We start from the raw sequence: 19221 nt of genomic DNA, 5'->3' as shown, positions 1-19221 counted from the left end.
GAGGATTCATTTGACTACGTCCGTTTGTCTTCTTCATGGACTCGTTCTTCTTCCTTGCGGGATTTCAGGCAAGATGATCATACCCTCGAAATCACTTCTATCTTTGCTTGCTAGTTGCTCGCTTTTTTGTTATGCCTATGTTGCGATACCTACCACTTGCTATATCATGCCTCCCATATTGCCATGTCAAACCTCTAACCCACCTTGTCCTAGCAAACCATTGTTTGGCTATGTTACCGCTTTACTCAGCCCCTCTTATAGCGTTGCTAGTTGCCGGTGAAGATTGGAGCTTGTTCCTTGTGGGAACATGATTATTGTTGGGATATCACAATATCTCTTATTTAATTAATGCACCTATATACTTGGTAAAGGGTGGAAGGCTCGACCTTATGCCTGGTGTTTTGTTCCACTCTTGCCGCCCTAGTTTCCGTCATACCAGTGTTATGTTCCTTGATTTTGCGTTCCTTACGCGGATGGGTTATAATGGGAACCCCTTGACAGTTTGCCTTGAATAAAACTCCTCCAACAAGGCCCAACATTGGTTTTACCATTTGACACCTAGCATTTTCTTTCCCTTGGGTTCTGCAGACTCAAGGGTCATCTTTATTTAATCCCCCGGGCTAGTGCTCCTCTGAGTGTTGGTCCAACCTGTCTGCTGCCGGTGGCCACCAGGGGCAACTCTGGGCTGGCCTACCCGAACCATGGACAATCCGGTGTGCCCTGAGAACGAGATATGTGCAGCTCCTATCGGGATTTGTCGACACATTCGGGTGGCTTTGCTGGTCTTGTTTTTACCATTGTCGAAATGTCTTGTAACAAGGATTCCGAGTCTGATCGGGTCTTCCTGGGAGAAGGAATATCCTTCCTTGACCGTGAGAGCTTGTGATGGGCTAAGTTGGGACACCCCTGCAGGGTTTGAACTTTCGAAAGCCGTGCCCGCGGTTATGGGCAGATGGGAATTTGTTAATGTCCGGTTCTAGAAAACTTGACACTTAACTTAATTAAAATGCATCAACCGCGTGTGTAGCCGTGATGGTCTCTTCTCTGCGGGGTCCGGGAAGTGAACACGGTGTTGGAGCTATGCTTGAACGTAAGTAGTTTCAGGATCACTTCTTGATCACTTCTAGTTCACGACCGTGCCTTGCCTTCTCTTCTCGCTCTCATTTGCGTATGTTAGCCACCATATATACTAGTGCTTGCTGCAGCTCCACCTCATACCTTTTACCTACCCATAAGCTTAAATAGTCTTGATCGCGAGGGTGTGAGATTGCTGAGTCCCCGTGACTCACAGATTACTTCCAAAACCAGTTACAGGTGTCGTTGATACCCGTGCAAGTGATGCAACCGAGCTCAAGGAGGAGCTCGATGAAGATCGTGTGCATTGAGTTGTTTCGTTTCCAGTTGATCACTAGTGGAGCCCAGTCGGGGCGATCGGGGATCTAGCATTAGGGTTGGTCTTCTTTTATTTTGGTTCCGTAGTCAGGCCTGGTTTGTATCTGTATGATGTAATGCTATATTCATTAATTGTGTGAAGTGGTGATTGTAAGCCAACTCTGTATCTCTTTCTTATTCAGTACATGGGATGTGTAAAGATTACCCCTCTTGCTACATGCCTACAATGCGGTTATGCCTCTAAGTCGTGCTCCCACATGTGGGAGATATAGCCGCATCATGGGTGTTACAAGTTGGTAATCAGTGCCTTCCCCGACTTAGGAGCCCCCTGCTTGATCGAATCGCTGGCGTTGTTGAGTCTAGAAAAATGTTTTGAGTCTTATAGGATTATATATATATCGGAGAGTAGGATTCTTTTTACTCCTCAGTCCCTTCGTCGCTCTGGTGAGGCATCCTGACGTAGAGTTTTGACTATTCTCTCCTCAAATGTCACTAATTTTTTTTAGGATCACGCGGGTATCTTGGAATCATTCTGATGGTTTTGTGACGAGAACATTGTTCTTGGTGCCTCCTAACATTTAGGGGTTGTGGCAGTGTCCCGGGGAGTTGAGCTCCAAGGTGTTGTCGTCACAATTTTATCGTTGAAATTCTGGAATACCTGAGTATCGCCGACATCGAAAATCTCTTTTATGCAGTTGTTGGTGAGATAACCTCGACGCCACACAGTACTGGGGCGGGAGTTCGGGAGTATTGCCATAACTCGTATAACGGATGCTTTTCGAAGGTTGAGGTAAACGGTTTTCGAAGGTCTCTTGGTTATGTGTTGAAGGATGGATACAGCTGGATGTAGGATTTGCTAGTTTTGGGTGAGATATTATGCTTCCCCTGTATCCCCAACACCTGATTGCATAACCGGAAAGTTTCGGGATTTTATAAGTGGGAATTCAAGTATCTCTTAGGATATCTTTCCGACAAATGCATGATATGAAATTGGGGTTCCACATCTAGTGGTCCGCCTATCCACGGTTGGTTTTACAGTGGTCTTTTCGTGTCTTAAAGAGTCCTTGGCTATGCTGACTCGGGGACGCTTCGTATGTCATGTGCACTGCCTTGTACATGATGGTGCTGTACGATCGAGCCATGTGGGCCCCACTACGAAAACTTCGGACCAAATCTCTATCATATGTTTGTTCCAGCTTATTTTGCAAGCCATTCTTTGTTTTGTTTTGAGTGGTGGTATTCGAGTTGCTTCGAAGTCAAGTGTTGATTCCATACCTTTCCTAAATGGTGTTCTCATACTCCGATGTGAATACCAATCCTTCATGATAATCGAGATTGTCATGTCAATCCTTTTCAACCGGGGTGTTTTCTCTTCAAGTGGATCCGATCACATCAACATCCGCAAGATCACCTCTTGGTTTTTTCCAACGTTGTTCGTTTCATCTGTCCTCAAGTTGCCTTTGTTTTTTTCCCCCCCCCCCCCCCTTTTTTTTTTTTTTCTCAAATTTCTTAATCAAGTATCCATCTTATTGATGGGAAGTCTTTTCATTCTTTCCTAATGGAGCTTGAAGTTCATCATTCTTCGTTCTTTTCCTTCTCCGGTGGATTAAATTCAAGCCTTTAATGTTTTTCATATTCCTTTCCTTGTTTAAAATGACTTCTCATGCCGGTAAACCTCTTAATCATTCACTTCTCGCTATTCATTTGTTCGGGAGTGCTGAAGATATCTCAGAAGGCTCGTCTTGTCATTCAAGATCCGTTCAACCTATTTCGAGGTTGTTATCTTATTCAAGCCATTTATCTCAACAGGTGCAATCTCTCTTTTCAAGTAATCGTTCATTGGTGTATCTTTTGAGTGGCCCCTAACCCACAGGTTTTTTTCCCAGGATCTTACCTAAGTCTTCTTATTCTCCCGGAGTTATTCTCAAATCTTCTAAAGTTTGACGTAAGAATGAATTGTCATCAGTCATTTGTATTGCTCCAAGATCTTTCAAATTCTTATCATTGTTGGCTCAACATCCTCACTTTTCATTATTCCAGAGTGCCTCAATAACTCATGTTGGTGTTTCGTGTTGTCATTCTCAACTTTTGAAGACCGAAGAAGAGTTTTCCTTCCATATCTTGCTCCATTCTCTTCAAGATTAAGGGTGCTAGCTTGATGCCATGCTCTCACAATTGTTTTCGATTGTGAGATTTCTTTTCACCTATCCGGAGCTATTCAAGATTCTTTTCAGTTTGATTATCCGGAGCCCATCATCTAAGATTTATTCATTCCATCTTTCGGTTCTCGTTCTCCAAATCTTACCGGTGCAGCATTCAAGTATTCTCTAAACAGCTTGTGATCTCTTCGTTCACTTGTATCTAAATACTCGCAAGTATCTTCATTCGTTTTCCAATTCTAGCCGGTGATTTGTGCCTTTGCTACTCTCATTTTCAATTCTTACGGTGGTTCATTCAAGATTCTCTTCTTTCGTTTATCATATCAATTCATTCGTTGTTTCAATCCTACCGGTGGTTTGTTGAAGACCTTCCCAAGTTTGACGCTATATCTATCTTAATCCTTTCTACGAGAATAAGTAGCATGCCAAATCCAATGTGGGTCATCAATTTAATCGGTGAAGGATAGGCATGATGTAATTCTTATTCTTGCTTCATCCAAGTGATTAATTCCTTATTCTGGAGGCTCATCAAATTCTCGGTTTCATTTGTTTCATCTTTTATTTTCCCGGAGTTCCAAGCTCTTTAAAGTATGTCACCATGAAGATCCATCTAAATCATTACAAGGTTTCACCTTGTGTTTTCAACTTCTCTTTCTTTTCGTGATCCTTTTGTTTACCGAAGTTCTTCATGGAGGCTCTACGTGATGGTTCCTCAAGGATTTAATTTCGTCTCGAAGTGTTCATTGAGGTTCTTTTCAGAGGAGCTCAAGTTTTCTTATCTTGCAATCTGAAGTGCAATTGTTCTCCCTTATCTTTTGAGGTGGTAATATATCATTCTTCATTCACAAGAATGAGGTATCTTAAATCCATCAATCTCTTCATCGGAGTTATCTTCGATTATATTTCACCTAAAACCTTCCCTAAGGATTGTTGCTATTGGGGTGCTTATCAATAATCCAAGTTTCCTCCTATTCTCAAGATGAAAGATGCTTTCATCTCTCCGTCGCTCTCAAGAAAGCAATTGTTTTCGTTTGTGGCAGGTTTTCGCCTCAAGTTCTTGAGATGTTTTCCATAAGCCCTCAACAAACCTATTCTTTTCGTTGTTGATTTCCCAACAACTCCGTTCAATCCTTCTTTTTAAGGATGCTCTCTCAAATTCATTTGAGTTAGAACATGTTGTTTTTCTTCTCCATTCTTTTCTTTGCATTCTTCCATTTCTTTCGGAGGCATTGTGATGATGCTCTCTTCACTCATCATCTCGTATTGTGAAGATCATGTTCTTTTCTTTGCTTATCCATTTAGCCGGAGTGTCGTGTTTTATTTCGAGCTCTCTCATCTTATCAAATTTTGCCTCCCTTCTCAACCGGAGTGCTGTCTGAAATCTTTCTTAACCCTCGTGCCATTCTTTCAATAGTTTCGAAGACAGTGTGTTGTTGATTTCATCAAGCATACTCTCATCTTGTCAAGTTCTTATTCAATTCCTTTTCTTTTCAGTCGGAATCCTGCCCAAATTATATCATTCTTTTTCCTTATCTATCTTGTTTTAAATGGAGTGTCATTTCTATCATTCCTCTTCTAACCGGAGTCTCATCCAAGTGCTTTCATTTTGCCAAGTTCATATTCTATGCCTTCCATTTCTAACCGGAGTGTTGTCATAATTGATCTTTATCGTTCCTTGTACATCTCCTTTCTACTGGAGTGCTTGCATGTACTTCTTGTCCATTGCAACCCTTTTCTTATGTCTTTCAACCTACAAGGGCCTAGTAAGGTTCCTTGTTCCTCTTTTCTAACGGAGTGGTTTCAACTTCGTTCATCTTTGTTTTATTCTTTTCTCGAAGTTGTTCAACCTTTCAAGGTTCTTTGGTTTCACTCGTTTGTCAAAGAAGCAACTTAGTTTTACCTCTTCTCTTCCTCTTCCGTTTTCCCTCCGGTGCCATCCTAGATCTCGGGACGAGATCCTCTCGTAGTGGTGGAGTGTTGTAACGCCCCAAGACCGTTGCGCCAGGTGTCTTCCAGTTATTTGCTATTGTTGTCTTGTCATTTGCTTGCGTGTTGCATCTTGCCATGTCATAATGTGCATTGCATCATCATGTTTTCAAAACTTGCATCTGTCCCGGTCTCCCAGTTCCTTCCGTTGTCCATTCTGAGCCAAGACACACTAGCACGCGCCCGCGGCACGTCCGAAATATTATTTTATAAGTGGCCGGAAAATGTTCTTGTAATTGGATGAAAGTTGGCGTGCAGTGTTGTTTTGTTGTCACTAGAGCGCCTGCCAAGTTTCATCGCATTCAGAGTCCGTTTGATGCCCCAACGGATAACAATAGCGGCAATATAGCCGGTCTAACGTCGGACGTTTTCGGTCTCCGGAAATAGTCGTCGGGCCTCTCTCTCTTCTCTTCTCTCAGCCCAAGGCCTTCTTCACAGTCCACTACCACCGCCAGGCCCAATCTAACCTCTCTCGTCAGCCCGCGGCCCTCCTCGCGCGCGCGTCCAGAAAGCTGTCCCCGATCCGACCCGAACAGTCGTCACCGTTGGATCCGGATCATCCCCAAACATCTAAAAAACATCATCGTTTTCTTATTTGGACTCCCTAGCCTATTTTTCGCGATCGTCCGATTGCAATCGGAGGGACGAGGTAGCCCCTAACCTAATATGTGATGTATATATAGCCCCCCCTTTTATGCATTCTAGTCAAACCACTAATTTCTAGGGATCCTACCCTAGCGCCGCCGCCACTCTCTCGGGATCCCTCCTGATCCAAACCCACCAATCACCAGCCCCTCTCGATCCCCTCCATCCCGAGCACCTCTGCCCGAGCTCCTCCCGCAGCTCCCCATCACCCTCGACCGTGCCTCGTTGTCCGTCCGACACCGGCGACCGAAACCTCGCCGGAGATGAGTGCCCCGATAGCCCCGCTCCTTCTTCCCTCCTGCTTCTCAACCTCTTTTTCTCACGATCTCCCCCTTCCTTTCTCTATTCTTCTCTCACAGGGAACCATGGAGCCGCCGCTTGGATCTCCATGACCGCCTCTCCCACCATCAAGTCCCCGGGCCGCCGACTCCCGGCCTCTGCCAACCTTCCTGTGGCCGCCCCGGTGTTCCCGGCCTCCTCCCCGCGGTGTTCGCCGCCGCTGCTCTGCTTCCTGATGAGCAAGGGATGAGGCGCCCGCTCACCTCCCGCTCCCGTTGGCCGCTACGCCCGGGACCACGTCGACCTCCCCGGCTCGCCTTCTGCGTCGTGTGTCGACAGCATGCCAAGCCGCCACCGTCCCCGCGATGTCCCTGCAGCCAAGTCGACGCCGCTGTCCTCTGCATCGCCATGGATGCGCAACTGGAGCTCCGCGGCCTGGCTTGCTCCGCCTTGCCTGTGGTCTCCGCTGCACCAGGTCCGGCAGCCCCGCGTCGAGCATCGCCTCTTCCCCGACCTCCTCGCTCGACTCCTTGTCGAATCCGGCAGGTTCCCGTCGCTGCGACGCCCGGGTCGCCCCTGCTTCGCACCTGCGCCGCCGTGCCCTGCATCCCGCAGCCAGCCGCCTCTGCCTCGTCCGGTTCGAGCGAGACGAGGAGCGCCGAGCCGCATGCCCCTACGCCTCCAGCCTATTCTGCCGGAAAGCCCTGCCACCGCCACCGTGCAAAGTTCCCGCTGCCGCTGCGAGCCACGTGTTCTGCATCTCTCTCTAGCGAGGACGAAGCTAGCGCGCGTTGATTGATCGGGTCCAGCTCACGTTGACCGCGCCTCCAAGGCCCAGCCTGCATCCCCACGCCAGTCCCAGCGCTCTGCTAGGCCAGCCTGTCTCTATCTCCTGCAGCCGGCCCTTCTTCCTCAACCGGGCCAAGCCCAATGTGAGCAGCCCCTTCTAGCCCCTGTGCACTGTTGGGTCTGTCTCAGATTCAGCCTAGTGGATATTTTTTTTTGGTTCTGCGATTTTGCTATTTAAGCAGGGATTTACAGATTTGCAGAAAAACCCTCGCACTTCATGCATATAATAACTCATTAACCGAGCATCGTATTAAAATGATTTATATATGAAAAATGACTAGAATTTCATCTAGTTTCATAATATGCCACTTTCATGCATGTTTGAAATGTTTAAAATGATGTTTGCTTTAATTTTCTTAAATAACATGCTAAAACGGTATAATTCATAACTAAATAACCGTAGCTCCAAACTTAACAAACTTTATATGTAAATGGGGTGGAAAAATTCCTAGTTTAACATGGTGCACTCATCTTGCATGTTTAATAACTCCAAAATTGTGTTTAGGGCAGAACAGTACCAACATTCAATTATTGCATATGGGGACTTTCCAGAATTGTTGTTGTTGTTCCGGCCTCATTTAAACTTGCCTAGATGTCTAGTTTTCCTTTGCTTCTCCCCTTGCCATGTTAAAAAACATTTAATATTGTTGACTACATAAACGAGATCGAACTAAATAACTTGTTGTGGTGTTTTGTGAATATGCAACTCGTTGCATATTGATCTCCACTTAATTTGTAGAATTGCTTGTGCACTTTGCCATGCCATGCCTCATAAATCCGGACATGCATCATACTTGGTTTTGCATCATGTCATGCTTATGTGGTGGTTGTTTACTATGTTGTTTTCTTCTTTCCGGTGTTGCTTCTTAGGGTTGGTTCCGATACTGTTGCGCTTGTGAGGATTCATTCGACTACATCCGTTTGTCTTCTTCATGGACTCGTTCTTCTTCCTTGCGGGATTTCAGGCAAGATGATCATACCCTCGAAATCACTTCTATCTTTGCTTGCTAGTTGCTCGCTCTTTTGCTATGCCTATGCTGCGATACCTACCACTTGCTATATCATCCCTCCCATATTGCCATGTCAAACCTCTAACCCACCTTGTCCTAGCAAACCATTGTTTGGCTATGTTACCACTTTGCTTAGCCCCTCTTATAGCGTTGCTAGTTGCAGGTGAAGATTGGAGTTTGTTCCTTGTGGGAACATGATTATTGTTGGGATATCACAATATCTCTTATTTAATTAATGCACCTATATACTTGGTAAAGGGTGGAAGGCTCGACCTTATGCCTAGTGTTTTGTTCCACTCTTGCCGCCCTAGTTTCTGTCATACCGGTGTTATGTTCCTTGATTTTGTGTTCCTTACGCGGTTGGGTTACAATGGGAACCCCTTTACAGTTCGCCTTGAATAAAAATCTTCCAGCAAGGCCCAACATTGGTTTTACCATTTGCCACCTAGCCTTTTCTTTCCCTTGGGTTCTGCAGACTCAAGGGTCATCTTCATTTAAACCCCCGGGCCAGTGCTCCTCTGAGTGTTGGTCCAACCTGTCAGCTGCCGGTGGCCACCAGGGGCAACTCTGGGCTGGCCTACTGGAACCTTGGACAATCTGGTGTGCCCTGAGAACGAGATATGTGCAGCTCCTATCGGGATTTGTGGGAACATTCGGGTGGCTTTGCTGGTCTTGTTTTACCATTGTCGAAATGTCTTGTAACCGGGATTCCAAGTCTGATCGGGTCTTCCTAGGAGAAGGAATATCCTTCGTTGACCGTGAGAGCTTGTGATGGGCTAAGTTGGGACACCCCTGCAGGGTTTTGAACTTTCAAAAGTCGTGCCCGCGGTTATGGGAAGATGGGAATTTGTTAATGTCCAGTTGTAGAAAACTTGACACTTAACTTAATTAAAATGCATCAACCGCGTGTGTAGCCGTGATGGTCTCTTCTCGACCGGGTCTGGGAAGTGAACACGGTGTTGGAGCTATGCTTCAACATAAGTAGTTTCAGGATCACTTCTAGTTCACGACCGTGCCTTGCCTTTTCTTCTCGCTTTCATTTGCGTATGTTAGCCACCATATATACTAGTGCTTGCTGCAGCTCCACCTCATACCTTTTACCTACCCATAAGCTTAAATAGTCTTGATCGCGAGGGTGTGAGATTGTTGAGTCCCCGTGACTCACAAATTACTTCCAAAACCAGTTGCAGGTGCCGTTGATACCCGTGCAAGTGACACAACCAAGCTCAAGGAGGAGCTCGATGAGGATCGTGTGCGTTGAGTTGTTTCGTTTCCAGTTGATCAGTATTGGAGCCCAGTCGGGGCGATCGGGGATCTAGCATTAGGGGTGGTCTTCTTTTATTTTAGTTCCGTAGTCTGACCTTGTTTGTATCTGTATGATGTAATGCTATATTCATGTATTGTGTGAAGTGGTGATTGTAAGCCAACTCTGTGTCTCTTTCTTATTCAGTACATGGGATGTGTAAAGATTACCCGTCTTGCGACATGCCTACAATGCAGTTATGCCTCTAAGTTGTGGTCCCACACGTGGGAGATATAGCCGCATCGTGGGTGTTACAGTGATTCCCTAGGATAATAGTAGAAGTTTTGCACAAAAGTATTGGTGAGTAAGAGATACTGTTCGCGTTGGTCGTGGAGGAAGTCGGTGAGGCCTGCATTCTTTGCCAATTCATAAAAATCCTCATAAATCTTGGTTGCTCTCAAGAATTCATCGGAGTGCCATTCACACGGCCTAACCTCCGTGATGCGAGGCAAATTATATTTAAGGTTTTGTGCCTCTTCATTTTGCTTTTCCCTTGAGCTTCAGCTCGATGAGCCCCTCAAATATCTCTTTATCATTTTCTGAAAAATTCTGAATTTTGTAGTAACTTCGAAATAAAAGTAAACCAAACTCAATAATATTGATAGCAACTACTCATACAAGTGCCTAGAGCCTATATCATGCATCAAAACTACTTTTGACCATATAAATTTGACATGCAAGCTCAAGAACAGGGTCACCTAAGCAACGAAAATTTGCAATGAATAAAGCATTTGAACAAAAACTAATTGGACTAATGGAGGAGTCACATACTAAGGAACAATCTCCCCAAGTAGTTTTGTGAGAGGTGCTTTGAGCAAGGAGATCAAAAATGGCAGCTAAACAAGCTTGGACTCGGGTTTGAGCTGGATATTCGTCTTTGGGGGAGGAAGAAGAAGTGTATGGGTGAAAGGATAAGTGGAGGGGGCCACCATGGGCCCACGAGGCAGGGGCGCGCGGCCAGGGGGTAGGGCGCGCCCTCCACCCTCGTGGGAAGGTGGTTGACCCCCCCTGTTGTGTTCTTAGTGCCAAATATTCTCAAATATTCTGGAAAAAGTCATATTTAAATTTGAGGGCATTTGGAGAACTTTTATTTTTGAGGTATTTTTATATTGCATGGATAATCACATAACAGACAGAAAAATATTAATTATATTTTATTTAATATAAATAATAGAAAGTAAAAGGAGGGTACAGAAGGTTGTGCCTTCTAGTTTCATCCATCTCATGATCATCAAAAGGAATCCACTAACAAGGTTGATCAAGTCTTGTTAACGAACTCATTCCGAATAACATGGAACCGGAGAAATTTCGAATAACACTATGTTACCTCAACAGGGATATGCACATCCCCAATAATAAGAATATCATATTTCTTCTTGACAGTAGGAAGAGAAAATTCAAAACCTCCAAGTATAATCGATGGAATCTTTCCAATAGAGTTGATACTTTGAACTTGAGGTTGTTTCCTCGGAAAGTGTACCGTATGCTCATTACCATTAACATGAAAAGTGACATTGCCTTTAGTGAAATCAATAGCAGCCCCTGCAGTATTCAAAAAGGGTCTTCCAAGAATAATAGACATACTATCGTCCTCGGGAATATCAAGAAAAACAAAGTCCGTTAAAATAGTAACGTTTGCAACTACAACAGGCACATCCTCACAAATACCGACAGGTATAGCAGTTGATTTATCAGCCATTTGCAAAGATATTTCAGTAAGTGTCAACTAATTCAATTCAAGTCTACGATATAAAGAGAGAGGCATAACACTAACACCGGCTCCAAGATCACATAAAGCTGTTTTAACATAGTTTCTTTTAATGGAGCATGGTATAGTGGGTACTCCTGGATCTCCAAGTTTCTTTGGTATTCCACCCTTAAAAGTATAATTAGCAAGCATGGTGGAAATTTCATCTTCAGGTATCTTTCTTTTATTTGTAATTATACCTTTCATGTACTTAGCATAAGGATTGGTTTTGAGCATATCAGTTAATCGCATACGCAAAAAGATAGGTCTAATCATTTCAGCAAAGCCCTCAAAATCCTCGTCATCCTTTTTCTTGGATGGTTTGGGAGGAAAAGGCATGGGTTTCTGAACCCAAGGCTCTCTTTCTTTAACATGTTTCCTAGCAACATAGTCTTTCTTATCACAACGTTGATTCTTTGATTGTGGGTTATCAAGATCAACAGCAGGTTCAATTTCTATATCATTATCATTACTAGGTTGAGCATCATCATGAACATTATCATTAACATTATCACTAGTTTCAGGTTCATTACCAGATTGTGTTTCAGCATCAGAAATAGAAATATCATTTGGATTCTCGGGTGTTTCAGTAACAGGTTCACTAGAAGCATGCAAAGTCATATCATTTTTATTTTTCTTCTTTTTAGGCGAACTAGGTGCATCTATATTATTTCTCTGAGAATCTTGCTCAATTCTTTTAGGATGCCCTTCAGGATACAAAGGTTCCTGAGTCATTCTACCACCTCTAGTCATAACTCTAACAGCATTATCATTGTCCTTACTATTCAATTCATTGAGCAAATCATTTTGACCTTTAAGTACTTGTTCTACTTGAGTGGTAACCATAGAAGCATGTTTACTAATAAGTTTAAGTTCACCTTTGACATTAGCCATATAATCACCCAAGTGTTCAAGAATATTTGAATTGTATTTCAATTGTCTACCAAAATAAGCATTAAAATCTTCTTGCTTAGCCATAAATCTATCAAACTCATCTAAACATGGGCTAGCAAATTTAGTAAATGGGATTTCAGCTTTATCATATCTGTAGAGAGAATTTACCTTTACTACTTGTGTCGGGACCATGAGTTTCTTCAATAGGTAAAGGATTGAGATCATGTGTTTCTTCAACAGGCGGTAAATTAAGACCATGTATTTCTTCAATAGGAGGTAAATTTTTAACATCTTCAGCTTTAATACCCTTTTCTTTCATAGATTTCTTTGCCTCTTGCATATCTTCCAGACTGAGAAATAGAATACCCCTCTTCTTTGGAGTTGGTTTAGGAATAGGCTCAGGACCTGGCTCCGAAGGTGTCCAATTATTTTCAGTTGTCAACATATTATTCAATAGAATTTCAGCTTCATCCGGCGTTCTTTCCCTGAAAACAGAACCAGCACAACTATCCTGGTAATCTCTGGAGACATCGGTTAGTCCATTATAAAAGATATCAAATACTTCATTTTTCTTAAGAGGATGATCACGCAAAGCATTAAGTAATTGGAGAAGCCTCCCCCAAGCTTGTGGGAGACTCTCTTCTTCAATTTGCACAAAATTATATATATCCCTTAAAGCAGCTTGTTTCTTATGAGTAGGGAAATATTTAGCACAGAAGTAATAAATCATATCCTGGGGACTATGCACACAACCAGGATCAAGAGAATTAAACCATATCTTAGCATCACCCTTTAATGAGAATGAAAATATTTTAAGGATATAAAAGTAACGAGTTCCCTCATCTTTAGTGAATAGGGTGGCTATATCATTCAATTTAGTAAGATGTGCCACAACAATTTCAGATTCATAGCCATGAAAAGGATCAGATTCAACCAAAGTAATTATATCAGGATTAACAGAGAATTCATAATCCTTGTCAGTAACAGAGGTGAAGTAGCAAAAGCAGTGTCAGGCTTCATTCAAGCATTTAGAGATTGCTTATTCCATTTAGCTAATAACCTTTTGAGTTCATATCTATCTTTGCAAGCTAAAATAGCTAAAGAAGCTTCTTGATCAAAAACATAACCCTTAGGAATAACAAGTGATTCCATCATCACTTTCATCAGTATTATCAGATTCAATATTTTCAATCTCACTAGCCCTAGCAAGTTGTTCATCAAGAAATTCACCAAGTGGCATAGTAGTATCAAGCATAGAAGTAGTTTCATCATAAGTATCATGCATAGGAGAAGTGGCATCATCAATAACATGCGACATATCAGAATGAATAGCAGAAGCAGGTTTAGGTGTCGCAAGCTTACTCAAAACAGAAGGTGAATCAAGTGCAGAGCTAGATGGCAGTTCCTTACCTCCCCTCGTAGTTGATGGATAGATCTTGGTTTTTGGATCTCTCAAGATCTTCATAATGATAAGCAGATATATATCCCAAGTGAATCAAAGAATGGAGCTATGCTCCCCGACAATGGCGCCAGAAAATAGTCTTGATAACCCACAAGTATAGGGGATTGCAACAGTTTTCGAGGGTAGAGTATTCAACCCAAATTTATTGATTCAACACAAGGGGAGCCAAAGAATATTCTCAAGTATTAGCAGCTGAGTTGTCAATTAAACCACACCTGGAAACTTAATATCTCCTGCAAAGTGTTTAGTAGCAAAGTAATATGATATTAGTGGTAACGGTAGCAAAAGGTAACAATAGTAAAAGTAATGTTTTTGGTATTTTGTAGTGATGCTAGCAATAGCAACGGAAAAGTAAATAAGCGAAGAACAATATATGGAAAGCTTGTAGGCAATGGATCGGTGATAGAGAATTATGCCGGATGCGGTTCATCATGTAACAGTCATAACCTAGGGTGACACAGAACTAGCTCCAGTTCATGAATGTAATGTAGGCATGTATTCCAAATATAGTCATACGTGCTTATGGAAAAGAACTTGCATGACATCTTTTGTCCTACCCTCCGATGGCAACGGGGTCCTTATGGAAACTAAGGGATATTAAGGCCTCCATTTAATAGGCTGCCTGAACAAAGCATTAACACATAGTGAATACATGAACTCCTCAAACTACGGTCATCACCGGTAAGTATCCCAATTATTGTCACTGCGGGGTTAACGGATCATAACACATAATAGGTGACTATAGACTTGCAAGATAGGATCAATAACTCTCATATATTGATGAAAACTTAATAGGTTCAGATCTGAAATCATGGCACTCGGGCCCTAGTGATGTCGGGGGCTAGGAGTGACATATGCCAACGGGTGGCTTATCATGGTGGGGGCGAGTAGAACGTCGCCGGTGCCTGGAAACGGGATGAGGCGAAGACATGCACGCCGGCGAATCTTACCCAGCTTCAGGGCTCTCCGAGGAGATAACACCCCTAATGCTGCTCTGCGGGGTCTCCGCATGATCACTATGGTCAGGGGATTACACGGTTGCTCCTTGAGCTGTATCTGGTGGTAGGAGAGGGCAAGGCTAGCTGCCTCCTTCTATCTGGTATGGTATAGAACTACTAGCATCCAACCCTTTGCATGGGTGCCCCGGGGGGTTTATATAGGCCTACCCCCCGAGGGGTACAATGGTAATTCGACTGGGCGCGGGCCCAGCCGTCAGTGCCTCCGACTTCTCCGCCGACTGCTGGGGCCCGCCGACTGGTGGGCCCCGCCTACTGGTCTGGTACGGAGCCGACAGGCCGCGTCCGGCGCGGGCGGGTCTTGCCGGCTGCTGATTACTGTAGCCGTGCTTCTGATGACGCAGGCTTGGTCATGGGGTCGTGGCAACAGCCCTGCCGCCTAGCGGGCGATCACTATGGCCACTCCCCATCTCATCTTGATTAATGGCGCATGGGCCCTGGGGGAGGGCTCGGCTGACTCCCCCGGGCCGACTCCCGTCGGGTCTGACTGCTGGTTCTCCTGCCGTCTCCCGAGGTCTCGCTGGCAGGTGGGCCCCACTGCTTCCAAGCCGTACAGACAAGCCATCGTGGGCACATGACTCGGTACTGTGGTGTTGATGTCAGGGCCGGCCGGGCAACAGTGCCACGCCGCATGGAGATCTTTCTGCGTACGGCGTGCTGTGGCCATGCCTGCCCTTGGTCAGGGGCGGGGAGTGGGCTTCACTGTAGCCATGCCCTCGCCCCGTCCCCTTCGGTGAGATCATGACTTGTTGGAGTCGCCGGCTGACTCCCCGAAGCCGGCTCCTCTGGAAGTCGTCCCTGGGACTCCGCCGTGAGTGGGTAGTCGGCCGCCCCGCCGCCGACTCCTTAGGAGGCGGCGCTTCGTCCCGGAGTCTTGAGGGGTGCAGCCTGCCCCGATGTCTTGAAAAGGTTATGGGGCTCGGGTTGGCCTACCCGTGGCCCATTACTCCGACAGTAGTCCCCGAAGCTGGTGAGGAGCCGTGGACGATCGGCCGAGAAGCCTCAGCAGTTTCTCTTTGCGGGTGCCCAACACATGGTCTTGATTGACTTCTGCCGGGCTGACTAGAAGGAGTCGGACTCGCCCAACTCAGACTCACTCAATTCCGACTTGCTCAGTAGTTCGAACGTCACGGCGAGATTTCAAGTGGCGTGCTAGCTAAGCTTCCGGGCCGCCGCCCGTTCTTGGCCTGTCATGGAGGGCACGTGGCCAGGCCATCCTGCCAGCCCACGCGCGCGACGGGACAGGCCCATAGGCGGGGCCCGCCACTACCGCGCCTTGGCGCCCAGCGGATCCGCTGCGGCCCCGCTGGACGGTTGGGATTCCCTGAAGTTACTACGCGCAGTAACTTTTCAGGGATCATGGGGGACGTGTGGTCGTGGGCGCAGTAAATCCCCACATCCGCCCCCTCGGCTTCGCAGCCCATGGGGCTATAAGTAGGGGGAAGAGGGGGGCACGCGCGCCCCTCCTTCCCACTATCTCTCGCTCTCTTCGTCCTCGCTCTCCTTGCTCTCTTGCTTCCTCTCTTCTTCACTCCGCCGCACGCCCAAGCTCCGGCCAACACCGCGGCGACCGCTTCGCGATGAGTTCCTCCTCCGCTACCGCGCCTCCCCAGTGCGCTCCGGCACCTGGGACGGCTCCGATGTCCATGAAGACCATATCGAGTTCCTCTGCCGGACCCGTCGGCTTCCCGGCGAGGATCGCATGCAGGTGCGTCTTGCGCCGAAGGGGGAGATTTCCCCCGCCCCGCAGGAGGGCGAGCGGGTCATCTTCCGCTCGCACTGCCTGCGCGGGCTGGGGTTGCCGGCGAGTAGCTTCTTCCGGTCATTCATGGAGTTCTACGGACTTCAGCCGCACCACCTCACCCCCAACACAGTGGTGCTGCTGTCCGCCTTCGTGGCTCTGTGCGAAGGCTTCCTCGGAGTCCTCCCCACCCTCGAGCTCTGGGGGGAGCTCTTCTTCTCCAAGCTCGGCACTCAGGCCGCGGGTGTGCCGGCTCAGTGTGGCGCCTTCATCGCCGTGCGAAGGACAGGAGCCGACAACCACTTCCCCTCCATCTCGCTGTTGAAGTCGGTGAAGATGTGGCAGAGGTCCTACTTCTACGTCAGGAACGTCGCCACGAGGGGCGACTGGGTCAATCTGCCGGTCTTCGAAGCCGGCCCGCCGGCTGGCAGACTGCCCAACTGGTCGTACCGGGCCAGGTCGCTGACGCCTGCGGGAGCTGGCGCCGTCACGCGACTCCGAGTGCTGACGCAGTCGGAGGGCCTGACTGGCCCGGACCTGCTGGCCGCCTTCGTCTCACGCCGAGTTCTCCCACTCCAAGGCCGCCCTCACATGATATTCTACATGAGCGGGGGCCGCGACCCGAGTCGGATGTGCACCAAGGACATGCCTCACAAAGAGGTGGCCCTTATGGTGAACTACCTCTCAGATAACAGGCTCCCGGAGGACCGGCGATTCGGCAAGGAGCCATACTCCCGCGCCAACCACCCACCTGTGGTGAGTCGCCTTTCTTTCTTTCTTTGGATTGTCTTCTTCTTGCCGAGTTTGTTCTGATCAGTCGGCTCTGGTTAGAATCCCCTTCTTCACCCGCCAGCCGGCACCTCGGGGCCGGCCCATGAGTTCGTCGCCGACCGGGCGGAGAGCGACATCGACGACCCCGATCTGGGGGCGGCGGCTATGGAAGACGACGCCGAGGGAGGAGGAGGGACGATAGGCGGCTTCAGGCCCTCGGCGACCTTCGCCGACTGGCCTGAAGACGACGCCGAGGGAGGGGTCACCCCTCGCCATCGGCCAGGGGCCAGCCAGCCGGGCACGGGCTCTTCTGCCGCGTCGGGCGCTCCAGGCGGCGGGAAGAAGCACCGGGCTGCGCCGACTTTATTCGGCAGCCGGCCGAGGAAGCCCAAGGGCTCGGCTGCAGCGACCCGGCGGGACGAGGCAGCCGCGAAGGCCGTCGCTTCCGTAAGGAAGTGAAGAAGCCGCCGTTGGTCTTTGCGTAACTATTCTGTTTTCAAAGTTTACTCCTTCTTTGTGTTTTGTCTAAATCTCTGCTCACCCCTATTTCTTCAGGGCTCCCCTCTCCCATGAGCGGGTCGCCGCCGCCTCCATCATGGGGTCAGCGGAGACACCCGCCACCACTCGGCGGATAGACCCCGCTGCCGACCTCCGGGAGGCGACGGAGCGGAATGTGTAGGAGAAGCACAACGAAGAAGAAGCCCTCCACCAGTAGAAGGCGGAGGCCGACAGGGCGGAGGCCTCCGCTAAAAAAAACTAGCGGAGGCCGAAGCCGCTGCCGTGCCGAAGCAGCAGGCTGAAGAAGCCGCACACCGTCAGTCGGCCTTGCTCGTTAACCCGCTGAACTCTGCGCCGCCGCCTCCAGAGTCCACGGGGCAGACTGGAGAAGCCGGCGGGGAGAACCTTGTCGAGGAGAGGGAAGGCGGCAAGCCCTCAACTCCGGGCGCGAACGTCCCGCCGCCGCCTCCGCCGCCATCTGAAGGCGCGCAAGGCGAGCTGCCAGTGGGCCCTCCGGTGCTGCTCCTCCAGGTCGGCTCGCCAGCGCGTCGTCGTCTGTAGAAGGCGACGTCGGTACCCCGCCCCCTGGAAGCCGGCACCGCCAGCTCGGCGGCTCCAGATGCCGAAGCGATGAGCGCCGCACCCGTTGGGTGGGTGCGAGGAGGCGGCACAGGGCCGCTGAACCGGGCGCTCCTGGACGTCCAGGCGAAGCTCCGCACTGAGGGCGACGCCCTCCAGAGTTGCACCAAGGCGTTCCTGGCGTCGCGGGCGGCCGTCCGGGTATGTTTTTTCTTTGGGCCTTTGTTTTTCTTGTTCTTCTCTATGGGGGCGCGCCAGCGCACCCACTGGGTTAGTCCCCGAGTTTCGGGCCGGCTGCTGAGCAGGCGGCCCAAAACTTCCAATTGATGAACTTCTGGGTACTAACTTTGTCTGAAATGCTTGTCGCAGGATTACCACAACCTCCGCGTCACTGCCTTCAACCGTAATGTTGAAGAGCTGGGCAAGCAGGCCGCCGACATGGCGGAGAGCTGGAGTAAGTCCCTCTTTTTCTTCTCTGCGGGGGCGCGCTGGTGCACCCGCGGGCTGTAGTCCCCGAGATTCGGGCCGACTGCTGAGCAGTCGGGCGGGATCTCCCCGGGGACCTACTATATTGACGATTGTTGTCTTTCTTCCTTTCCTTCAGGAGCCAACGCTGCTCTTCAGCAGCAGCTGAGCGAGGCCAACTCCGCCCCGCGCGCCAAGGGGGAGGAGTGCAGCAGGCTTGCCACAGAGCACGATCTGCTGGCCACTCAGTTGGCAGACCAGAAGGCGCTGCTTGTGAAGTCGCAGAAGGACGCGGAGGAGGCAGAAACCGCCCTCTTGGCCCAGTTCGCGAGCGAGCGCTCCTCCTGGTCCGACAAGGAGGCGCTGCTGTCCTCCGGCTTCCACGAGATTGAAGACGTCGCTGATGGTGAGTCTCTTTATTTTCT

The sequence above is a fragment of the Triticum urartu genome, chromosome 2 (assembly GCF_003073215.2).
Source record: "Triticum urartu cultivar G1812 chromosome 2, Tu2.1, whole genome shotgun sequence".
Lineage (NCBI taxonomy): Eukaryota > Viridiplantae > Streptophyta > Magnoliopsida > Poales > Poaceae > Triticum > Triticum urartu.
This window is presented reverse-complemented; position numbering follows the sequence as displayed.